The following is an 8,887-nucleotide window of genomic DNA, read 5'->3' on the forward strand; positions in this document are numbered from 1 at the left end:
GAGCCATTTTATTAATATAAAGTGTGAGCCTGACAAAATCGGGCTTGGCAGCCCCCTTTATTGCCATAAATTAAACTTCAATCCATAAGGTGTTCCAAAGTGGGCCTGAATAGTGGCCAGACCCAAAACTTTGCAAGAAAACAATAACTACTGAAACAAACAGGTTCTTCTACAAAAATGAAATTCAGCATGCAATCAGCTTAACAAATGCCAGGAAGAATTATATCTATACTTCACTACCACAGTTAAGCATTTCAACAGATATAAACACTAAACTCATACTGAATTGCTATACAACAGCGTTCCATGGTTTGAAATAACTATCAATCTACTGACTCGACACAACTACATTCACTAATGATGAACCAGATTATTACATTTCTGTACTAGGAACTATACTAAACTAGAATTAAACTATTACACAAATGACCACTTTCAAGTGGTGGAACTTTAAAAAATCAGGCCAAGCACTGGTCAGATTTCTAAATTCGTCACCAACACTTTTGGCGTGTTACTTCTTAAACCACAAACCACAAACCTACAGGGAAATTGCAGAACTTCATGCGTAAGGAATCCATCAATAGCAACTCAAAATTTTGACAAACAAAGATAAAAATAAAACAAAATAGATTTCCTGATTGTTTCTTATTATTATTCAAATTTCTTGTATGGTTTTAGGCATTCATCACATCAGGTACTTCAAACCGAACTCACACTTGCAGTCAAATATGAAAGAGCATTCAGTATACATGTAAATGAACAGACAACTGAGATTTCATAGCAATATGATATTCAAATAGTGATTAAATTATTTGAGACCACAAGCACATACCTTAACAGTAGTAGTGCAACTTAGAATAGGCAAATAAGGCTAGAGAAAGGAAAACTGGAGCTCAGCAAGAGTAGAAGCGTCAGATTCAACAACACTTTAACACCAAAATAGCATCTATGAACCCAGAAAATGAAACAACCAGCCACAGACTTGAGCAAACACATAAATCGTTTCTCTATTCTGTTTTCCTTTTGTTTTCTCTTTTTTTTTGGAATTTTCTGCTTAAGATCTCAGATTTAGAAGTTTTTTGATTTCTCAGAAGCTTTCTGCGAGTGTATTCTTTTAGAGGAAAGCAGGGTGAATACACCTCTGTGTGAAGGAGTGTGAGGTATCTTTTATAGAGTGTAGGAGGGTGTCCTATATGAGGGAAAATGGGAGGGAATATATGGAATGTCAGCTGAAAATTAGGGGATGAGGCATCTTTTTTTTCAACCAAAATGGACAGCTGTTCTATTTTCAGATGTTTATCTAATTTTCAGCATCTTTCCCTTAATAAATTTGGACAACTGTCGTCCATCATCCAGAAGCTTCTTCTTATTTTCCAGCTCTTTTTACTTTTGTTTTTACCTCTTTTTCACCCCAAGTTTTATCTAATTGTACTTTAATCCCTTCTAATACCTGCTAACAATTCTTAACAGCTCAACAAAAGATTCCTTACTTTCTATCTCTCTCAACCCCCTCTTTTTAGACCTAAATACCAACGTAGGGCAATTAACAAGACTAGTCTAATTAAACAAAAAACAGCTAAGATACAATTAATTAGAGGAACAAAAGAAACAAGAATGGGGAAAGAATTATGCTATTCAAAACAGAAAATACTTACAACCTAAAAAAATTTTGATGATTAACCTAAAGTAATTAACTAATCAAAGTCATGCAATTAAACTATTAATTAAATTATGCAAACACATAATCAAATGACATCAAATCCTAACATGCTGACAAGTAAAAAAAAAAAAGATTAAAACTCGTGAAAACCGAAGAAAAGGAAACAAAAAAAGGACACAAGATTACCTAAAACATAACAAGAAGGCCTTGTGCCAAACGTTTAGTCAACCACTAAGTCCGAATACTTTTGAAATGAGCCGAAAGTAACGTCAATCGATTGTTCTGGTTGAGAACAAACAATTAATGTGAGTTTCAACTCGAATTGTGTTCTCAAAACTTCAAGAATTGAAAAAGGTGGAACTAGGTTTTTTGGGGTTCTTGGATCTGGAAATTATGGATTTTGGGGAGGTTTCTAGAGAAATTGATAGGGGATTACATATTAGGAGGAATGGGGAGTGTAGGATAAAGATTTGGGGGTGCTTGGGGTGGTGACCACCAGTGTGGATTTTAGGGCGGCTAGGGTTCGCTAGAGAGAGAAGGACTAGGGTTAGGAGATGGAAGTGAGTTGATCTCTAAGGGTTTAAGAGGGTTATTCAGACAGATTTAAGGGGAGGAGGAGCTTAGTTCCTGACCGTAGGATTTGATCAAATGAACGGCCAGGATTACACGTTACTAAAAAGGCGTCGTTTGGGGGTGTTAGGGAGCTAAACCGGATTGGGTTTATGGAGATTGGGCTGGGCAGTGTGGGGTTTGTGGGCAATTGGGCCAACTGAAATTGCTTTGGCCCAAATTCGAAATAAAACCAAGCAAAGCCTTTCCTTTCTTTCTTTCTTTTTCGTTGATTTTTTAAATCCTAAACAAATTAAATAAAATCCAAAATTAAATCCTAACTTAGTCTAATTTTTAAAATTAACCTTACTTATTTATTTTCCATTAACTTAACACTAATTAATTTAAAACTAAAAGCTAAAACGTAAATATGACCATTGTATTTTTGTGATTTTCACTTGCTAATGCACTTAATTAACATAATTAAATCCTAAATGCAATTAAGATCTACATGCTATGAGGTGAATAGTTGAACATTGTTTTAATGATTTTCTATGGTTTTAAAATGCACAAAAATGCAACTAAATACAAACAAACAATTAAAAAAAAATCCCAAAAAATTCTATAAAAATCAAAACAACTAAGACTTTTTTTTTTTTTGGATTTTGTGGGAGTATTTTTTTTGCGGGGCAAAAATTACGTGCTCACAACTGCCACTTTTTGCTCGGAAACATGAAGAGTTACAGTAAAAGATAAAGTGAGCAATTACGAGCAATGTTTACCCGTTTGATACTCCATAGGAAGCATATTGAAAATGTTTGACCGAACCTTGTTTTAGAGGTTGCCTACATATTCTTGGCTATAAAGGAATCAAGCCAGTATAGTTCTAAAAATTTTGGTAACTAGGACTACCGAAGAGCTGTGATTTCACTGCTGTTGCTGCTGTTGCTGCTTGCTGAACTCTGTATTACACCAAAATCAAAATGAAAAGAAACTAAACAAGCCTATCAGCTATGAGTTACAAGATTTCTATCTATAAGTCTCTTGAAGCTTGATATTGAGTCTTGGTTGGTTCTTCACGCAGACTCTGATCTGAATATTGATGCTTGCTAGCTGCAGGTGCTAGTTCATTCTTCTATGACTTCTTCTAATCGAAACGAGACATGCAATGCTCGTGACTTTACTCATGTCTGGAGCAATCTACATCTTTTCGTCAACTTTTGCACTTTGGGTTCACTTTTTTCTTTTATTCTGGATGAGACTTCTTCTTTCGGTCATCTCGAACCCCTGTGCCTCGAGGTAAAACCTGCTCAGACACCCAAAACAAAACGAACGAATGAAAGTTTTCTACCCCAGTTTTTACTAGGAAAGTTTCGTGAGTTATTTGTAATAAAACTCTATACAACTTCATTATTGAAAGCAATAAAAGGCTGGGATTGGTGTACCCTGGGAAAACATGGACTAAGGAGTGGAAACCTTATGTCAAAATAAAATCAACTAGGGAGTGGAGACCCTATGTCTAAAATAAAATCAACTAGGGAGTGGAGACCCTATGTTGGAAAAGCGACTAGGGAGTGGAGACCTTATGTCTAAAAATAAAATCAACTAGGGAGTGGAGACCCTATGTTGGAAACCGACTAGGGAGTGGAAACCCTACGTCTAAAAATAAAATCAACTAGGGAGTGGAGACCCAATGTTGGAAAAGCGACTAGGGAGTGGAGACCGTATGTCTAAAATAAAATCAACTAGGGAGTGGAGACCCTATGTTGGAAAAATGACTAGGGAGTGGAGACCCTATGTCTAAAATAAACTCAACTAGGGAGTGGAGACCCAATGTTGGAAAAGTGACTAGGAAGTGGAGACCCTATGTCTAAAATAAAATCAACTAGGGACTTAAGACCCTATGTTGGAAAAGCGATTAGGGAGTAGAGACCCTATGTCTAAAAATAAAATCAACTAGAGAGTGGAGACCCTATGTTGGAAAATCGACTAGGGAGTGAAGACCCTATGTCTAAAAATAAAATCAACTTAGGAGTGGAGACCCTATGTTGGAAAAGCGACTAGTGAAAGGAGACTCTATATCTAAAATATCATCAACTAGGTAGTGGAGACCCTATGTTGGAAAAGAGACTAGGGAGTGAAGACCCTATGTCTAAAATATCATATATGAGGGAGTGGAGACCCTATAATGGAAAAGAGACAAGGGAGTGGAGACCCCATGTCTAAAATATCATCAACTAGGGAGTGGAGACTCTATGTTGGAAAAGAGACTAGGGAGTTGAGACCCTATGTATAAAATATCATCAACTAGGAAGTGGAGACCCTATGTTGGAAAAGAGACTAGGGAGTTGAGACGCTATGTCTCAAATAAAATCAACTAGTGAGTGGAGACCCTATGTCTAAAGTATCATCAACTCGGGAGTGAAGACCCTATGTTGGAAAAGAGACTAGGGAGTGGAGACCCTATGTATAAAATATCATCAACTAGGGAGTGGAGACCATATGTTGGAAAAGAGACTATGGAGTGGAGACCATAAGTCTATAACAAAATCAACTAGGGAGTGAAGACCCTATGTTGGAAAAGAGACTAGGGAGTGGAGACCCTATGTCTAAAGTATCATCAACTCGGGAGTGAAGACCCTATGTTGGAAAAGAGACTAGGGAGTGGAGACCCTATGTCTAAAATATCAGCAACTAAGGAGTGGAGACCATATGTTGAAAAAGCGACTAGGGAGCGGAGACCCTAAGTCTAAAATAAAATCAACGAGGGAGTGGAGACTCTATGTTGGAAAAGCGACTAGGGAGTGGAGACCCTATGTCTAAAATAAAATCAACTAGGGAGTGAAGGCCCTATGTTGGAAAAGCGACTAGGGAGTAGAGACCCTATGTATAAAAATAAAATCAACTAGGTAGTGGAGTCCCTATATTGGAAAAGTGACTAAGGAGTAAACACCCTATGTCTAAAAATAAAATCAACTAAGGAGTGGAGACCCTATGTTGGAAAAACGACTAGGGAGCGGAGACCCTATGTCTAAAATATCATCAACTAGGGAGTGGAGACCCTATGTTTGAAAAGAGACTAGGGAGTGGAGACCCTATGTATAAAATGTCATTAACTAGGGAGTGGAGACCCTATATTGGAAAAGAGATTAGGGAGTGGAAACCCTATGTTGGAAAAGAGACTAGGGAGTGGAGACCCTATGTATAAAATATCATCAACTAGGGAGTGTAGACCCTATGTATAAAATATCATCAACTAGGGAGTGGAGACCCTATGTTGGAAAAGAGACTAGGGAGTAGAGACCCTATGTATAAAATAAAATCAACTAGGGAGTGGAGACCCTATGTCTGAAATATCATCAACTAGGGAGTGGAGACCCTATGTTGTAAAAGAGACTAGGGAGTGGAGACCCTATGTCTAAGATATCATCAACTAGGGAGTGAAGACCCTATGTAGGAAAAGAGACTAGGGAGTGGAGACCCTATGTCTAAAATATCATTAACTAGGGAGTGGAGTCCCTATGTTGGAAAAGAGACTAGGGAGAGGAGACCCTATGTCTAAAATAAAATCAACTAGGGAGTGGAGACCCAATGTTGGAAAAGCGACAACGGAGTGGAGACCCTATGTCTAAAATAAAATCAACTAGGGAGTGGAGACCCAATGTTGGAAAAGCGACTAGGGAGTGAAAACCCTATGTCGAAAATAAAATCAACTAAGGAGTGGAGACCCTATGTTGGAAAAGCGACTAGGGAGTGGAGACCCTATGTCTTAAATAAAAACTAGGGAGTGGAGACCCTATGTTGGAAAAGCGACTAGGGAGTGTAGACCCTATGTTGGAAAGCGACTAGGGAGTGTAGACCCTATGTCTAAAATAAAATCAACTAAGGAGTGGATACCCTATGTTGGAAAAGCGACTAGGGAGTGGAGACCCTATGTCTAAAATAAAATCAACTAGTGTGTGGAGACCCTATATTGGAAAAGCGGCAAGGGAGTGGAGATCCTATGTCTAAAATAAAATCAACAAAGGAGTGGATACCCTATGTAGGAAAAGCGACTAGGGAGTGAAGACCCTAGGTCTAAAATATCATCAACTAAGGATTGGAGACCCTATGTTGGAAAAGCGATTAGGTAGAGAAGACCCTTGGTCTAAAATAAAATCAACTAAGGAGTGGAGACCCTATGTTGGAAAAGAGAATAGGGAGTGAACACCATATGTCTAAAATAAAATCAACTAAGGAGTGGAGACCCTATGTTGGAAATGTGACTAGAGAGTGGATGCCCTATGTCTTAAATAAAATCAACTAGGGAGTGGGGACCCTATGTTGGAAAAGCGACTAGGGAGTGGAGACCCTATGTCTAAATTAAAATCAACTAAGGAATGGATACCTTATGTTGGAAATGCAACTATGGAGTAGTGATCCTATGTCTAAAATAAAATCAACAAGGGAGTGGAGACCCTAAGTTGGAAATGAGACTAGGGAGTGAAGACCCTATGTCTAAAATAAAATCAACTAAGGAGTGGAGACCCTATGTTGGAAAAGCGACTAGGGAGTGGAGACCCTATATCTTAAATAAAATCAACTAGGGAGTAGAGACCCTATGTTGGAAAAGCGACTAGGGAGTGGAGACCTTATGGCTAAAATAAAGTCAACTAAGGTGTGGATACCCTATGTTGGAAAAGCGACTAGACAATGGAGACCCTGTGTCTAAAATAAAAATCAACTAGGGAGTGGAGACCCTATGTTTGAAAAGCGACTAGGGAGTGGAGACCCTATGTTTGAAAAGCGACTAGGGAGTGGAGTTCCTATGTCTAAAATAAAATCAACTAGGGAGTGGAGACCCTATGTTGGAAAAATTACTAGGGAGTGGAGACCCTATGTCTTAAATAAAATCAACTAGGGAGTGGAGACCTTATGTTGGAAAAGCGACAACGGAGTGGAGACCCTATGTCTTAAATAAAATCAACTATGAAGTGGAGACCCTATGTTGGAAAAGCGACTAGGGAGTGTAGACCGTATGTCTAAAATAAAATCAACTGGAGTGGATACCCTATGTTGGAAAAGCGACTAGGGAGTGGAGACCCTATGTCTAAAATAAAATCAACTAGTGTATGGAGACCCTATATTTGAAAAGCGGCTAGGGAGTGGAGATCCTATGTCAAAAGTAAAATCAACAAAGGAGTGGATACCCTATGTAGGAAAAGCGACTAGGGAGTGAAGACCCTAGGTCTAAAATATCATCAACGAAGGATTGGAGACCCTATGTTGGAAAAGCGACTAGGTAGTGAAGACATTAGGTCTAAAATATCATATATGAGGGAGTGGAGACCCTATAATGGAAAAGAGACAAGGGAGTGGAGACCCCATGTCTAAAATATCATCAACTAGGGAGTGGAGACTCTATGTTGGAAAAGAGACTAGGGAGTTGAGACCCTATGTATAAAATATCATCAACTAGGAAGTGGAGACCCTATGTTGGAAAAGAGACTAGGGAGTTGAGACGCTATGTCTCAAATAAAATCAACTAGTGAGTGGAGACCCTATGTCTAAAGTATCATCAACTCGGGAGTGAAGACCCTATGTTGGAAAAGAGACTAGGGAGTGGAGACCCTATGTATAAAATATCATCAACTAGGGAGTGGAGACCATATGTTGGAAAAGAGACTATGGAGTGGAGACCATAAGTCTATAACAAAATCAACTAGGGAGTGAAGACCCTATGTTGGAAAAGAGACTAGGGAGTGGAGACCCTATGTCTAAAGTATCATCAACTCGGGAGTGAAGACCCTATGTTGGAAAAGAGACTAGGGAGTGGAGACCCTATGTCTAAAATATCAGCAACTAAGGAGTGGAGACCATATGTTGAAAAAGCGACTAGGGAGCGGAGACCCTAAGTCTAAAATAAAATCAACGAGGGAGTGGAGACTCTATGTTGGAAAAGCGACTAGGGAGTGGAGACCCTATGTCTAAAATAAAATCAACTAGGGAGTGAAGGCCCTATGTTGGAAAAGCGACTAGGGAGTAGAGACCCTATGTATAAAAATAAAATCAACTAGGTAGTGGAGTCCCTATATTGGAAAAGTGACTAAGGAGTAAACACCCTATGTCTAAAAATAAAATCAACTAAGGAGTGGAGACCCTATGTTGGAAAAACGACTAGGGAGCGGAGACCCTATGTCTAAAATATCATCAACTAGGGAGTGGAGACCCTATGTTTGAAAAGAGACTAGGGAGTGGAGACCCTATGTATAAAATGTCATTAACTAGGGAGTGGAGACCCTATATTGGAAAAGAGATTAGGGAGTGGAAACCCTATGTTGGAAAAGAGACTAGGGAGTGGAGACCCTATGTATAAAATATCATCAACTAGGGAGTGTAGACCCTATGTATAAAATATCATCAACTAGGGAGTGGAGACCCTATGTTGGAAAAGAGACTAGGGAGTAGAGACCCTATGTATAAAATAAAATCAACTAGGGAGTGGAGACCCTATGTCTGAAATATCATCAACTAGGGAGTGGAGACCCTATGTTGTAAAAGAGACTAGGGAGTGGAGACCCTATGTCTAAGATATCATCAACTAGGGAGTGAAGACCCTATGTAGGAAAAGAGACTAGGGAGTGGAGACCCTATGTCTAAAATATCATTAACTAGGGAGTGGAGTCCCTATGTTGGAAA

General features: G+C 38.9%; 1 long non-coding RNA gene across 1 annotated transcript; it reads right to left on the reverse strand.

Moving 5' to 3' along the window:
• Nucleotides 1-214: 214 nt before the first annotated feature.
• LOC107762849 (uncharacterized) lies at nt 215-2,281 on the reverse strand. Its single transcript, XR_001642900.2, has 2 exons — nt 1,847-2,281; nt 215-538 (listed from the first exon to the last, which is right to left on the reverse strand). It is a non-coding gene; the product is annotated as an uncharacterized LOC107762849 (long non-coding RNA).
• Nucleotides 2,282-8,887: the final 6,606 nt, after the last annotated feature.

The sequence above is a fragment of the Nicotiana tabacum genome, chromosome 15 (genome assembly GCF_000715075.1).
Source record: "Nicotiana tabacum cultivar K326 chromosome 15, ASM71507v2, whole genome shotgun sequence".
In the NCBI taxonomy this organism is placed as follows: domain Eukaryota; kingdom Viridiplantae; phylum Streptophyta; class Magnoliopsida; order Solanales; family Solanaceae; genus Nicotiana; species Nicotiana tabacum.